Source organism: Pteronotus mesoamericanus, unplaced genomic scaffold (assembly GCF_021234165.1).
Source record: "Pteronotus mesoamericanus isolate MK-2021 breed Mesoamerican mustached bat unplaced genomic scaffold, CSHL_Meso_final scaffold_167, whole genome shotgun sequence".
In the NCBI taxonomy this organism is placed as follows: domain Eukaryota; kingdom Metazoa; phylum Chordata; class Mammalia; order Chiroptera; family Mormoopidae; genus Pteronotus; species Pteronotus mesoamericanus.
Genome location: NW_026555308.1, coordinates 32,558,058 through 32,574,416, shown reverse-complemented (window position 1 = coordinate 32,574,416; position 16,359 = coordinate 32,558,058). Strand labels below are relative to the sequence as shown.

The 16,359-nt window shown below is 40.1% G+C and overlaps 1 pseudogene; it reads right to left on the bottom strand.

The window, feature by feature from the left end:
- Window positions 1–1,745: 1,745 nt before the first annotated feature.
- LOC129083533 (60S ribosomal protein L9-like) overlaps window positions 1,746–16,359 on the bottom strand; it is a 142,017-nt pseudogene continuing 127,403 nt past the window's right edge.

The window sequence follows — 16,359 nt, the reverse complement described above, 5'->3', positions numbered from 1 at the left end:
TTTATAACTTCCTTCTCTGTTTCACAACCTCCAGCCCCTTTGTTCTCCAAATTCAGGTATTTGTCTCTTGAAATTCACAAACTTTTTGTATTTTGCTTGTGATTCTCTTCCTAGCTTCATGATCCAGAATGTCCCACCAGATGAAAAGCCAAAGTGATACTGAGGTTCACTCTTTTGTTTTTCTACTCTGGGGATTATATATGAACAATGTTTATTGTCCAATGTCTGAAAGCAATTGTTTCATATATTTTGCCTGCTTCTTAGTATGTATGGAAAGAAGTTAAATATGTTTTTCTTAAAAAATATCAAATGGCCAATAGAAAAAATCCTATAACTCCTTTTTTTAAAATATATTCCTAAGCAATTTATACTCAGCAAAACCCTCAAAAGTTGGCTTATCAGAATTTACTCATTCTAAAATTTTTTTCTTTTCCTTTTACTTATGTTAGATGTCCCTAATCTTTATTATTCTTCTTTAGGCTCCACCTAATCTTTTCTCCATTTATTTTTGCAGAATTCTAGAATCTTCATGCTCTATAGAAATAGAAAGAATTAAACATGAACTCCCTCAATTTTACTCTGCATTGCTCTATGTCTGATAAGGCGTCCTGCTCCCTATTTTAAATTGTAGTGACCTCCAATGTCCAATATTCATACATTTTATTTTTTAACTGTTGGACTGCATCTACAGAATTACATTTTCTGTGTTCTATCCTTTCATTCTCTCAATAACCTTCTACATTAAAATTTTCCCTATCTATTGCCATGCCTTTATCTTGACACTTAATATTAATGCATGTTCTTCTTTAAGATTTTAATCTGGCTGTGGGTTGCCAGTTTTCCTCTTTGAGTCAGCGCATTTGTGAACAACCCTCATGGTAACAGTTATCATGGCTAGATCTAATCACTGAGGCTATTTTCCTGTACATTTTTACCACTTATTTCTTCCAATCTTTCTAGGAATAATTTAAATTAGAGCTACTCAACCCCAGCCTATTGTCATGAGGGCCCATTTAATTCTCAGTTGAGGGGGCTGTTCTGTGCATATTGTAGGATGTAGGAAAAAACCCCATTGATTCAATGATAAAACACAAGGAGGAACCATAACAACATCAAACACATATACCATAGAATTCTATTTCTGGCCAGGATGCAGTAACTGGGACCAGATTTGTTTTCTCACCTTAGTATACCAGAAAAAATGGATGAAATGTATATATATTTCTTTAAACTTTCTTTTTCTTTTTTTTTTTAAAGATTTTATTTCTTTTTAGACAAAGGGGAAGGGAAGGAGAAAGAGAGGGCAAGAAACATCAATGTGTGGTTGCTTCTTATGTGCTTCCTACTGAGGACCTGGTCAGCAACCCAGGCATGTGCTCTGACTGGCAATTGAACTGGTGACCCTTTGTTTCATAGGCTAGTGCTCAATCCACTGACACACACCAGCCAGGGCTGGATAAAATGTTTTAAAAATGATTTTCAAGACACTGGATATCAAGCATCAAGGGGCAGTGACTCCTGAGAGAGAAGAAAAAAATGAGGTGAGCTCTGTTGTTTACTGCCCATTTTATGTGTGAGGTTCTAGGCACATCTCAGAGACAAAGAAATCAGAGAGAGACCAGCATACTGGAGAGGAAAGAGCTGCACAGTGAAACAACCCCAGAGATCTGCGGAGGATCCTCCTGTGTCTCAGCCGAGTATTTATCAGTATATGTATAAGAAAACTGCCAAGACTGAGGAAAGAGTCATCTGGAAGTTTTAGTGACAACCTTGCTGAAGGATCACAAAATTTAGAGACAGTGCATATTCATACGAATGAAAATGGGAATTCTCGATTCACAAAGTGTTGTGTAAAGCAGTGGTCCTGGACCTTTTTGGCACCAGGGACTGCTTTTGTGGAAGGCAATTTTTCCATGGACTGGTGTGGGGGGCAGCGATGGCTTTATAGCCTGCCACCAGATGCAGCTTAATTGCCACTTGTCACTCACTGATAGGGTTTTGATATAAGCCTGCAAGCAATTGATTTATTATGGTCTCTGTGCAGTCAAACCCCTCTGTTAATGATAATCTGTACCTGCAACTGCTCCACAACACTAGCATTGCTGCCTCAACTCCACCTCAGATCATCAGGCATTGGATTCTCATTAGAAGCGTGGAACTTAGATCCCTTGCATGCTCAGTTCACATTAGGGTTCATGCTCATATGAGATTCTAATGCCACAGCTGATCTGGCAGGAGGCAGAGCTCAGGCTGTAATGTGAGCAATGGGGAGTGGCTGTCAATACAGATGAAGCCTTGCTTGCTCACCTGGTGCTCACCCCCTGGCCTGGGGGTTGGGAGCCCCTGGTATAGGGTATACTAAAGGGTCTTATCTCAATAATAGAGTTTAAATAGCTCTAGAACAAACACTGCTCTGCCATCTAACAAAGCTTTCCACCTAACAAAGCTTAAAATTAAGACTAGAAAGAATGAAATTCACAATGTCTAAAATCCACTCAAAAATTACCAGGCATGAAAAGAAGGAGGAAAATATAATCTGAAATAAAACAAAACTATCAATCATAACCCACCTATAAATACTAAATTCTAATAAATATAAATTCTAATGTATACATTAGAATTGCCAGATGAGGGCACCAACACTTATAACTGCATTCTATATTTTGAAAAAGTAGAGATATATTAGATATAGAAAGGTCCAAATCAAACTAATAGAAATAAAAACTACAATGTCTGAGATGAAAAATAGAAAAAAATGAAACATCAGCCCTGGCAACCATGAATCTATTTACTATCTATAGTTTTGTCTTTTCAAAAATGTCATATAAATGGAATTATACATTATGTAGCCTTTAGTCTGGCTTTATTTACTTAACATAATACATTCAAGATTCATCAATATTGTTATATGTATCAGTAATTCATTCCTTTTATTGCAGTTATATTCAATTGTAGATATACTTAAATTTTGAATATATATTCATCAGTTGAAGGACATTTGGGTCATTTCTAGTTTGGGCAATTATAAAAAAACTACTATTAACATTTATACAGAGATTTTTGTGCAGATCTCTATGTAGATCTTCATTTCTCTTGAGTATTAAGAATGGAATTGAATTGATGGATAATATGGTATGTGTATGATTAACTTTATAAGAAACTACAAATTGTCTTCCAAAGTCTTTGACTACTTTATGTTCACAATATTAATGCATGATAGTTCTAGCTGTTCTGTATACTAACCAAGAATTTTTGTCTTAGTATTTCTCATAGGTGTAGTGGTTTCTCATTGTGGTTCTAATTTGTATTTCCCCAATGCAAAATAATTTTGAATGTTAAGATGATGTTGAACAATGTTGAAAATCTTTTAACATGCTTGTTTGCCACTAAATATCCTCTTTGGCCAAGTGTCTATTCAAACATTTTACTCATTTTAATTGAGTCTTTTTGAATTGTGAGTCATTTATACTTATTAAGTCTTCTTTGAGATACGTTTTGCAAATATTTTCTGCAAGTCTATGTCTTTTCACTTTTGTAACATTTTATATTACAGAAAAAAGTGAGTTTTTTTTTGATAAAAAAATTAACAATATTTTGTATTTTATGGTGTTTGAGTCCTGCTTTAAGAAATACTGTCTCATCCAATGCCACAAAGAGTTTATCCTATATTTCCTTCTGAAAATTTGCTGTATCAAAGCAGCTGAATTTGATACAGGTTCAGTATCATTCCCTTCAAGAACCAGCTCAACTTTATGGGCTTTAGCTACTGAACAAGCAATGTCTGACTCATCCAAACCCTGCAGATATATTCTCCCCACCAACCAAAAAAAATGACTAATTTCAGCAAGAGAACCATCCTCCTGAATAATGACATCTATGGGGAAGTAAGAGTATACAGACTTCAGCTTGTAATGAAAGCCCAGAGTAACACCCTTAATCATGCTCTATACATGACTGCAGATAGGACAAACAGTGGCCAGTTTCTATTGCCCCACCATTTGTCTTCCTGCAGCCTCTTCTTTTACTTTCCAAGGAGACGGAGTTCTCCATTGATATGTTGTAAGTCCCTCTGCAGGGTGCCTCTGGTGCCTTTCACAATAGCTGTGCAGCCACTTAGAGTGATGTTGACATTTTCTGGGATGTCGACAGTCTGATTGCTGAGAGTGGTCTTCACCCTCACAGTAACTCTGTCTGATGTGACCTTGATAAATGCATTTATTAGTTTTAATAGTTTTTTGTACCTTCTTTGGTATTTTCTAAGGAGTAATCATGTCATCTCCAAATAAAGATGCCTTTATTTTTTTCTTTCCAATATGTATGCCTTTTGTTATTTTTTTCCTGCTTCAGTGCACTAAGATCTGTATTATAATGTTAAATAGGAGTGAGTGGTTAGACTTTTACCATTTAGTATGATGTTGAAAGTAGGTTTTTTTGTAGATTCCCTTTGTTGGTTGGAAGAAGGTCCAATTAATTTGCAGTATACTGGGAGTTTTGTTTTATTTTTGTAAGTGTAATTGGAGGCTGAATTTTTTAAAATACTTTTTCTGTATCTCTTGAGATAATTACCTGCTCTTTAGTTTATTGATATGATACACTTCATTTTTTAAAAGTTAAAGCCCTTATATTCCTGTGGTAAACTTGATCATGATTCATTATCATTTGAATGTACTGCTGGATTTTATTTGATAATATTTGTTAAGTTTTTTAAAATATATTTATGTGGTATATTGGCATGTAGTTTTCTTTCATCTTTGCCTGGTTTTGGTGTTATAGTATTGTCTGACTCATAAAATGAGTTGGTATATAATCCATCTACTTATATTTCTAGAAGAGTTATATAGAATTAGTATTAATTTTTCCTTCAGTGTTTGGTAGCATTTTTTCAATGAAATCAACTGGGTCTGCAATTTTCTGCACTGGAAGTTTCTTTAGAGTTAATTTATTTCATTTAATAGATATAGGACTATGGCAGGCAAGATCCTAAGATAGCCCCCCCAAATTTCCTTCCCTGGTCTAAATACCCTACATATTTCCTTTAAGTATGGGGGAAACCTGTCCATATGATGAGACATCATACGAGAGATTATGTTAGATTATAAGACAAAAGGAAGTTTATGCTGAGTGGACCTAACTTAATTTGATGAACTCTTTAACACCAAAGAGTTTTCTCCAGATAGTCACAGAAGAGGAAAGTGGAGAGATTCAATGTGACTAGTCTGGAAGAGACAAAATATTCATACTGTGAATCATAGGAGACAGGACAACATCTAGGAGGAGAGCAGTCGAGGCCAATATGAAGACCTCAGCCCTACAACTACAGAAAAATGGTGGGGGAATGCTTTAGTTAGAGTAGTCAAGGATCTCTTTAAAGACATAACATTTGAGAGAGAAAGATGGCGGAGGAGTGAAAGGGAGTCACGCTGACTTCCTCCCAAAACCAAACTGGAATTGCAACTAAATAATGGAGTAATCACCTGGAAAGCAGTGGAGCGATAGTGGGAGAGGAGCCTTGGTGCCGTGGACAGTGGATTCGACTCTCACACATCCCAACGGGTGAGAATTGCGGTGGAGGCTCGAGAGGGTGGGCTGGGTGCGCACGGGCACTGGCACCAGAGGGACATTGAAACAGCCAGTTAGCGCCCCCCCACAAGAAGAACAGGGTCTGAATCATAAACAGGAACCCCTAAACTACAGCAGCTAAAGCCGAGAAAATACAGACAAAACGCAACCCCAAAAAGCTTAGGGGCGCTCTCTGCCAGAGACAGGTGGCTGGGGATGCAAAAAGACATTTAAAGGGCAAACGCAAAAGTTGCAGCGGCAGCCACCCTCCTTGATCGCTGGGTACAGGCTGCAGCAGGGTGGGCTGGTGCCTGGGAAAAGACTGGTGAGGAAAACTTTGAGAAGAGAACCGACATGGAGGCCGGTGGAGCCCGGGTGATAACGCACTTCCCACTCTCCAGCTACCATCTCGCTCAGGCATAAGGGAATCAATTAACCTGCCTTTTGTGCGCTCCGCACACAGCTTGTACGCCTGTGAGCTGCGGGGCTGAGTGCAGACTGGCTGGGAGAGCCTTGAGGAGAGACTGGAGACGGAGGCATTGGGGAAAGAATGGGAGGAGGAACCGGGGAGTCCCGACTCCCTCCCCGTTCGGTAGTCTCCATTGTGGGCTGGAAAGGCGCGACCCCAAAGAGGCAGAAGGGGGGCGCGTATGAACCAGACTGCCTGCGATTGAAACGCAGTCTGCACAGGAGTTGGATCCTCGGCCGAAGGGGTCACAGAACTGCCCAGAGGCCCCTGAGGGGAGGCTAGAAACGGAGGCATTGGGGAAAGAACGGGAGGAGGAACCGGGGAGTCCCGACTCCTTCTCCTTGCCGAAGTCTGCATTGCGCGGGAAGAGGCCACACCCCCAAAGAGCCAAAAGCCGAAAAGCAAACATAGACACCCCCAAAACACCCAGAGCAGGCGCGCACACTTGCGCCGAGTGACTGGCGAGGGTTGGCGAGCATGTGTGTGACCCACGCGGGCTGGCGAACGCTTCCACCTGCCGGCAAGGCCTCGCACAGACTGGCACCCATACGGCCTGCGAGGGATTGCACAGAGGGGCAAGGGCAGGCGTAAATTGACCTACCTGCCGCGATTGCGGAGCGGCCCACAAAATAAGTAGAGCTGCCCAGAGTCCCTGGAGGAGAGACCAGAAACAGGATTAACCGGAGAGTCCTAGAGCTGATTTCCTCCCATTTCCGTAGTCCCCATTTGGCGAGGGCAAGCAACGCACCCAAAGAGCCAAAAGCGGGGAAAACACACAATAGAAGACCCTAAACTGACCAGTGCCGCGAAGCTCGCGTGCCAGGGAGGCCAGATGAGCACGGGAGGTCCCGAATAAGCCCCCCTGGTCTGGGGCAAACACATGCGAGCCCAGGCAGGTGGGGGACCCTGCCGCGCTGGGAACGCGCTCAAGGAGCTCTCGTGAGAGCGCAGAGAGATCCCAAAAAATAGCCCAGCCCTGACCGAAGGGGTCACAGAGCTGCTCCAAGCAGGAGTCAGACACAGGCATTAGACTCCTGAAAGGCTCAAACAAACAACCCAAGGCCCTATAGGGTCAACAACTGACATCATCAGAGGCAAGCCCAGAAAGAAAAGTAAAGGACAAAAATACTTAACAGACCCTCACAAAAATGGGAAGAAAAAGAAGTTCCCCCCAAATGAGTGGAAAAGGGGACTCCCCACAGAGAGAGCTCAATGAAATAGAGGCAAGGGAACTATCAGATATGGAATTTAAAACAATGGTTCTAAGGAAGCTCAATGAGCTCAGCCAGTTCAAAGATAACTATGAGAAACTGCAGAGAAACTATCAGGATCTTACAGCAAACTATATCAGCCTGGAAAAGGACATAGAAACTATCAAGAAGACACAAGAGGATATGAAGAATACCATTTCTGAATTGAAGAACACAGTAGAAGGAATCCAAAGCAGGCTGGATGAAGCTGAGGATCGAATCAGTGAGATGGAAGACAAGGTAGAAAAAAGCTCCCAGAAAGAACAAGAAATGGAAAAACGGCTCAAAAAGAATGAAGAAGCATTTAGGGAAATGCAGGACAACCTGAAATGCAATAATATCCGTATAATAGGGATACCAGAAGGAGAAGAAGAGGAGCAAAGAATAGAGAACCTCCTCGAAAAAGTAATGATGGAAAATTTCCCTAATTTGAGGAGAGAAAGGCTCTCATGGATCCAGGAGGCACAGAGGACCCCACTCAAGAAGGACCCAAGGAGGTCCACTCCAAGACACATCATCATTAAAATGGCAAATGTCAAAGACAAAGAGAGAATCCTCAAGGCAGCAAGGGAGAAGGAGAAAGTAACATACAAGGGGGCCCCGATACGCCTAGGAGCTGACTTCTCAACAGAAACACTCCAAGCCAGAAGGGAATGGCAACAAATATTCCAAGCCATGAAAAGCAAGGGCCTACAGCCAAGGCTGCTCTACCCAGCTAGGCTTTCCATTAAAATAGAAGGAGAAATACGGAGTTTCCCAGACAAAAGAAAGCTAAAAGAATACATCTCTACCAAACCAGCACTCCAGGATATGCTAAGGGGACTGGTTTAAGCAGATGAAGGAAAAGAATGAGACAGAGAGGAACACAAGTACAAAGAGAAAAGATGAGTAAGTTTCTATCAGTAATATCTCTCAATGTGAATGGACTAAATGCCCCAATCAAAAGACACAGGGTAGCTGAATGGATAAGAAAACATGACCCACACATATGCTGCCTACAAGAGACCCACCTCAGAGCAAAAGACCTACACAGATTGAAAGTAAAGGGATGGAAAATAATATTCCAAGCAAATGGACATGAGAAAAAGGCTGGCGTTGCCATACTTGTATCAGACAAAGTAGATTTCAAAGCAAAGGCCATAAAGAGAGACCCAGAGGGGCACTTTATCATACTTAAAGGAAGAATCTATCAAGAAGACATCAACATTTTAAACTTATATGCTCCCAATATAGGAGCCCCCAAGTTTATAAGGAAATTGTTGGATGACTTCAAAAAAGATATAGATAGCAACACACTGATAGTAGGGGATTTCAACACCCCACTGTCAAAAATGGACAGATTTTCCAAACAAAACATTAATAAACATATCGTGGCGCTGAATGACACACTGAATCAAAGAGACTTAACTGACATATATAGAACCTTACATCCCAAAGAAGAAAAATACACATTCTTTTCAAATGCTCATGGCAGTTTTTCAAAGATAGACCACATGATAGGACACAAAGCAAGCCTCAGTAAATTCAGGAAAATTGAAATAATACCAAGCTTTTTCTCAGACCACAAGGCCTTGAAACTCGAAATCAAACTCAAAGAGAAACTTCAAAAACTTGGAAACTCATGGAGACTCAACAGTACACTATTAAACAATGAATGGGTCAATAATGAGATAAGAGAAGAAATCACAAAATTTCTGGAAACAAATGAAAATGAACAGACAACTGTCCAAAACCTATGGGACACAGCAAAGGCGGTCCTGAGAGGGAAGTTCATAGCAATACAGGCTTACCTTAAAAAGATAGAAACATTTCAAATAAAAGACCTAACACTGCAACTTGAAGAACTGGAGAAACAACAACAAATAAATCCCAGAGCAAGTAGAAGGAAGGAAATAGTCAAGATTAGAGCAGAACTGAATGACATAGAGACAAAAAGAACAATTCAGAGGATCAACCAATCCAGAAGCTGGTTCTTTGAAAAGATTCATAAAGTGGACAAGCCTTTAAGCAGACTCATCAAGAAAAAAAGGGAGAGGACCCAAATTAATAATATCAGAAATGAAAGAGGAGAAATAACAACTGATACCACAGAAATACAAATGATCATCAGAAACTATTATGAACAATTATATGCCAAGAAATTTGAAAATCTGGATGAAATGGACAAATTTTTAGAAAAGTATAATCTTCCAACACTGAAGGAGGAAGAAACAGAAAGCTTGAACAGACCGATAACAGTTGGGGAAATTGAAGCAGTCATCAAGAAACTCCCAGCACACAAAAACCCAGGGCCAGACGGTTTCCCAGGAGAATTTTACAACACATTTAAGGAAGAGCTAACCCCTGTCCTTCTCAGACTATTCCAAAAAATCCAAGAGGAGGGAAGACTGCCAGACTCCTTCTATGAGGCCAGCATCACCCTGATCCCCAAACCAGATAAAGACCCTACAAAGAAAGAAAACTACAGGCCAATTTCTCTGATGAACATAGATGCTCAAATCCTCAACAAAATATTGGCAAACCGCATCCAGCAATACATTCAAAAGATTATCCATCACGATCAAGTGGGATTCATCCCAGGGATGCAGGGATGGTTCAATATACGCAAATCAGTAAACGTGATACACCACATAAATCAAAGAAAAGACAAAAACCACATGATCATCTCGATAGATGCAGAAAAAGCATTTGACAAGGTACAGCACCCATTTATGATCAAAACACTCAGCAAAATGGGAATCAATGGGGCATTCCTCAACGTAATAAAGCCATATATGAAAAACCTACAGCCAATATCATACTCAACGGGCAAAAACTGAAAGCTTTCTCACTAAGATCGGGAACACGGCAAGGATGTCCGCTCTCACCGCTTCTTTTCAACATCGTATTGGAAGTCCTAGCCACAGCGGTCAGACAAGAGAAAGAGATAAAAGGCATCCAAATAGGAAAGGAGGAAGTAAAACTATCATTGTTTGCAGATGACATGATAGTGTACATAGAGAACCTTGTAGACTCTACCAAAAAACTCCTCAACCTAATAAGTGAATTTGGCAAAACAGCAGGATACAAAGTCAACATTCAGAAATCAAAGGCGTTTTTGTACACCAGCAATGCAATAGAAGAAGAAGAAATCAGGAAAAATATACCATTCGATATAGCACGAAAAAAGATAAAGTACCTAGGGATAAATTTAACCAAAGACACAAAAGACCTGTATGCAGAAAACTATACAACATTGAAAAAAGAAATTAAGGAAGACACAAATAAATGGAAGCATATACCGTGCTCATGGATTGGAAGAATTGATATCCTCAAAATGTCCATACTACAAAAAGCAATTTATAGATTCAACGCAATCCCTATTAAGATACCAATGACGTATTTCACAGAAATAGAACAGACATTTCAAAAATTTATATGGAACCATAAATGACCTCGAATAGCTGCAGCAATTTTGAGAAAGAAACACAAAGTAGGAGGGATCACAATACCGGACATCAAACTCTACTACAAAGCCACTATACTCAAAACAATCTGGTACTGGCACAAGAACAGACCAATAGACCAGTGGAACAGAATAGGAAACCCAGAAATAAGCCCAGGTCTCTATGGACATCTAATATTCGACAAAGGGGGCAGAAGCATAAAATGGAGCAATAACAGCCTCTTCAACAAATGGTGTTGGGAGAGCTGGATGGCTACATGCAAAAAATTGAAATTGGATCATCAGCTGACACCATACACAAAAATAAACTCAAGATGGATAAAAGACTTAAATATAAGTCGCAACACCATCAAAGTCCTAGAGGAGAACATTGGCAAGAAACTCTCAGATATCCCATGCAGCAATTTTTTCACTGATATGTCTCCTAAAGCAAGGGACATAAAGGAAAGAATAAACAAGTGGGACCTCATCAAAATAAGAAGCTTCTGCACGGCTAAAGAAAACATCAGCAAAATGAAAAGGGAGCCAACCATTTGGGAAAATATATTTGCTAATGATACATCAGATAGAGGTTTGATCTCCAAGATATACAAAGAACTCACTCGACTTGACTCCAAGAAGACAAACGATCCAATCAAAAAATGGGCAAAGGACCTGGGCAGATGCTTTTCTAAGGAGGAGATACAGAGGGCCCAGAGGCATTTGAAAGGATGCTCTGCATCACTAGCCATCAGAGAAATGCAGATCAAAACCACCATGAGGTACCACCTCACACCGGTCAGAATGGCCATCAGAAACAGATCCACAAACAACAGGTGCTGGCGAGGCTGTGGAGAAAAGGGAACTCTAGTCCACTGTTGGTGGGAATGCAGACTGGTGCAGCCACTATGGAAAGCAGTGTGGAATTTCCTCAGAAAGCTGAAAATGGAACTGCCTTTTGATCCAGCGATTCCCCTGCTGGGACTATACCCTGAGAACACCAAAACGCCAATACTAAAGAACCTATGCACCCCAATGTTCATAGCAGCACAATTTACAATAGCCAAGTGTTGGAAGCAACCTAAATGCCCATCAGTAGATGACTGGATCAAAAAATTATGGTACATATACACAATGGAATACTACGCAGCAGAAAGAAAAAAAGAAGTACTAAACTTTGCGACAGCATGGATGGAACTGGAGAGCATCATGCTAAGCGAAATAAGCCAGGGGGCGAAAGACAAATACCATATGATCTCACCTATAAGCGGAACCTAACCAACAATGCAAAGAAGCAAGGAAAATATGACCAGCAACACTGAAAGGAAAAGAAATCAACAGAGACAAGAGGGAAGCGGGGGGCAGGGAAAGGGAAGGGAAGGGGAAAGTCAAGGAACATATAGCAAGGACTCATGGACAAAACCAAAGGGGAAGAGCTGAGGGAGGGAAGGTGGGAGGGGGCAAGGGAAAGAGGTGGGGGGAAGGCAGAGACAAATGTATTTAAAAAGTAAATAAATTAATTTAAAAAAAAGACATAATATTTGAAATAACACTTAAGTTATGAAGTATAGGCTCTTAAGAAAATAATAGGAAGAAGTAGTTAAAAAAAAAAGAAATGAGTTTGAAAATTTTCTGGGCATTGTAGCCAGATTGTAGTGAATAAGACAGAGCACGGAAATTGTCAACATCAGAAAGGTGTGCAGAAGACCAGAGGGTGCTAGTCAGGGTAAAAAGTTTGTTTGAGTTTTATTCAGATTGCAATGGGAAGCCACTGGAGGATTTTTAGAGGGGAAATCCATAGTCCAATTAATACATTAAAAAACTCACTGGAGCTATAACATATCTTATTATCTTTGTAGGGAAGCACAAATTAAAGCAGAGAGATCATCAGTTAGGAGGGTATTTAAAGATAACTGAGAAGTGACAGAGGATTGCAACTAGGACAAAAATTGCTATTTTTGCTGGAGGTAATAAGTAGTATTCAGATTCATGATATATTTTTATTTTTTAAAATATTTTTAGTTTTTACATTTATAAATCATGTTTATTCTATTACAGGTGTCTCAATTTTTTCCCCCTTACCCCTCTCCACCAATCTCACCCCCATCCCCCACTCCCACAGTCAATTCCCACTCTGTTGTCCATGTCTATGGTTCATTCATACATATTCTTTGTCCAGTCCGTTCCCCTTCTTTCCACCATGGAGCAGGGCACTTTCAGTCTGCTCCATGTTTCTATGCCTGTGGTTTATTTTGTTTGTTAGTTTATTTTGTTGAATAGAGTCCACTTATAGGTGAGATCATATGGTATTTGTCTTTCATCAACTGGCTTATTTCACTTAGCTTAATATTCTCCATTTCCACTCATGTTGTTGCAAAAGGTAAGAGTTCCATCTCTCTCTTTCTTTCTTTTCTTTCCTTCCTTCCTTTCTTTCTTTCCTTCTTTCTTTCTTTCTTAATGAAGATTGATTTTATTTATTTTTAAATGTCAAAGTTAACTTTAAAATATTAAAAAATTTAAAACCCTTATAAAGTCTCAGCAATTAAACCAACATGACACCAGCACAGAAATTATCAAGTAGATCAATGAAATATAATAAGCATTCTAGAGGTAAATGTATATATCTGTCTAACAATGTGATATGTGATTAAGTTGATATTTCAAATCAATGGGTAAAATAAGTCATTCAACAAATAAGGTGCATGGACTACTAGTACTTAAAAAAACAAATATAGAGCTCTATTTCACACATCATACAAGAAATATTCAGGTGAGTTAAAAATCAATATGTAGAATCTAAGGAGTTTTAGGAGAAAATATAAACTAATAATTTTCTTACCATGAAGTAAAATATTCAAATCCAGAAGCTATAAAGTAAAATATTGACAATATGACTATATTAAACATTTAAGATTCTATAGTAATATACATATAGAAAAAGTTAAAGGACAAGTAATAGAATATGAAAGTATTTACAACACATCTAAAAAAGGATTAATGGTTTGTTCTGTTTTGTTTTTTAGGGAAAAAAATTCTACAAATATTTAATCAAAAAATGGGTAAAGAATACCAAACAGTCATCTAAAGCTTTTTAAAAATAATGGAAATAGGCATGAAATATACAAAAACAGGTTTCGTTTCAACAAATAATAAAGGAACAAAATAACCCATCATTGTCACAATCAGATTAATACATATTAAGAAATGTTGGTAATATCCAGTATTGACAACTGGGAAAGGAACTGGGTATTCATAGACTCTTTTTCTTCATCTTAGAGGAGTCCCTTTAGCATATTTTGCAGTGCTGGTTTGGTGGAAGTGTATTCTTTTAGCCTTCTTTTATCTGGGAAATTCCTTATTTCGCCTTCCATTTTAATTGAGAGCCTTACTGGGTAGAGCACTCTTGGTTGTGGGCCTTTGCTTTTCATTACTTGGAATATTTCTTGCCACTCCCTTCTGGCTTGCTGTATTTCTGTTGAGAAGTCAGCTGCTAGCCATACCAGGGCTCCCTTACATGTTACTACCTGTTTCTCCCTTGCTGCCTTAAGGATTCTCTGTTTGTCTTTGATATTTCCCATTTTCATGATGATGTGTCTTGTAGTGGGCCTCACTGGGTTCCTCTTGAGTGGGACCCTCTGTGCTTCCTGGATTTGTGTGACTCTTTCTCTCCTCCAATTAGGGAAGTTTTCCATAATTACTTTTTTCAAACAGGTTCTCTATCCCTTCTTCATACTATTCTCCTTCTGGTATCCCTAATATACGGATATTATTACATTTCAGATTGTCCTGAATTTCCCTAAATGCCTCTTCATTCTTTTGGACTCTTTGTTCATTTTCTTGCTCTTTCTGGGGGCTTTTTTCTACCTTGTTCTCCAGCTTGCCAATTCGATCCTCAGCTTCATCTAGCCTGCTTTTGATTCCTTCTACTGTGTTCTTCAATTCAGAAATTGTATTCTTCATTTCCTCTTGTCTCTTATTGATAGTTTCTATGTCCTTTTTCATGCTGATATAGGTTGCAGTAAGTTCCTCATAGTTTTCCTGTAGTTTTTTGTAATTCTCTCCGAGCTCACTGAGCTCACTGAGCTTCCTTAGAACTGTTGTTTTGAACTCCATATCTGATAGTTTACTTGCCTCTATTTCATTGAGTTCTCTTTGTAGGGATTCCTCCTTTCCCTTCGTGTGGGGCATATTTCTTTGTCTTCCCATCATTTGTGAGACTCTTCTTTTTTGCTTCTGCTTCTTAAGTTGATCTGTTTGGATTTCCAGACTTTGTGGTGTGAACTTCAATGGTAGGAGACTGCTGTATTTACTTTCTGGATCTGCCTCTGATGATGTCAGATGTCGTCCCTTGGGCAGTCTTTACGAGACTTCCAGGAATCTACTGTTAGTGTAGGCTTTCTCCTTCAGCTGTTAATCTATTCACTCTGCACTCAGCCATCCGCCTTAGACAGCTCAGGGCAGGGCAGAGTCCCTCCAGGGGGTGGGGTTATTGGGTCCTCTCATGCTGCTTCCATATGGGGGAGGAGTCAGTGCCAGGGTTCCCCAGCTACTCTCTCAGTTCTCTTCCCAAAGCCTCCATCCCCAGTCTCTCCTCAAGTGTCTCCAGACCACTCTGTGTCCCCTTTAGCCTGAGCTCTACTACCTGTGGCTGCCACTCTGCACTCAGGAGGCAGCTTAGAAAGCACAGGGCAGGGTGGAATCCCACCTCGGGGCATGGCTATTGGGGTCTCTGATGCTGCTGCAGCTCAGGGGGAGTGGTCTCTGCCTGAGCAACATGGCTGCTGCCAAACGAGGGATGAATCAGCACTGGGATCTCGCTGTCTACTCTCAGTTCTCTCCCCAAAGCCTCTGTTCCCATTCTCTCCTCAGGTGTCTCTAGCTCACTTTGCGCCCACCTTTGCTGGAGACCAGGGTAAGTGGCTGTAAATAAAAATTTATGTGTTGGCCCTTTAAACGGCTCCCTGCGTCTCCAGCCGCCCACCTCCGGCAGAGACCAATCCTGGCGCTTTTTGCAGCAGGCTGTTTTCTGTGTACTTTTTTGGGCTCTGGTGCTGTAGACTGGAGATCTCTACTTATGATTTAGATCCTGCTCTTCTCAGGGAGATCCAACTGGCCGTTTCAGTATCCTTCTGGTGCTGCCACCCATGGGTGCCCTGCCCACCTTCTTGAGTCTCTACCACACTCCTTACCAGTTATATTGCACTAAAGCTGATTCTTCTATCTCCGAGGTTACAAGGCTCCTCTCTCGCTATTGTTCAGTTGTTTGTTCCAGGTGATTTCTCCACAATTAGTTGTAATTCCAGGTTGTCCCTGGGAGGAGGTCAGTGTGACTTCCACTCACTCCTCTGCCATCTTGATTCCTCTGTCTCATGATATATTTTTAAAATGGGAACCAATAAGTCTTATTTACAAACTAGAAAGACAAGGACAGATTCAAGGCCTGCTTTAATATGTAATAGTCTAGTGAAGAACAATGAATTAGAAAAGAGGACTAGGGAATTGACTATTGAAATAGGAAGAAAGCTAAGTGAGTCTGGTGTTATAGGAACCTACAAAAGCAAGTGTTTTCATACACAGAGAGAGGTTACTTCTGCCAAATGATGCAAACCAGTCAAGTAATATGACAGCCTATCTTGGTAAGGGGTCTGTTAGACAAC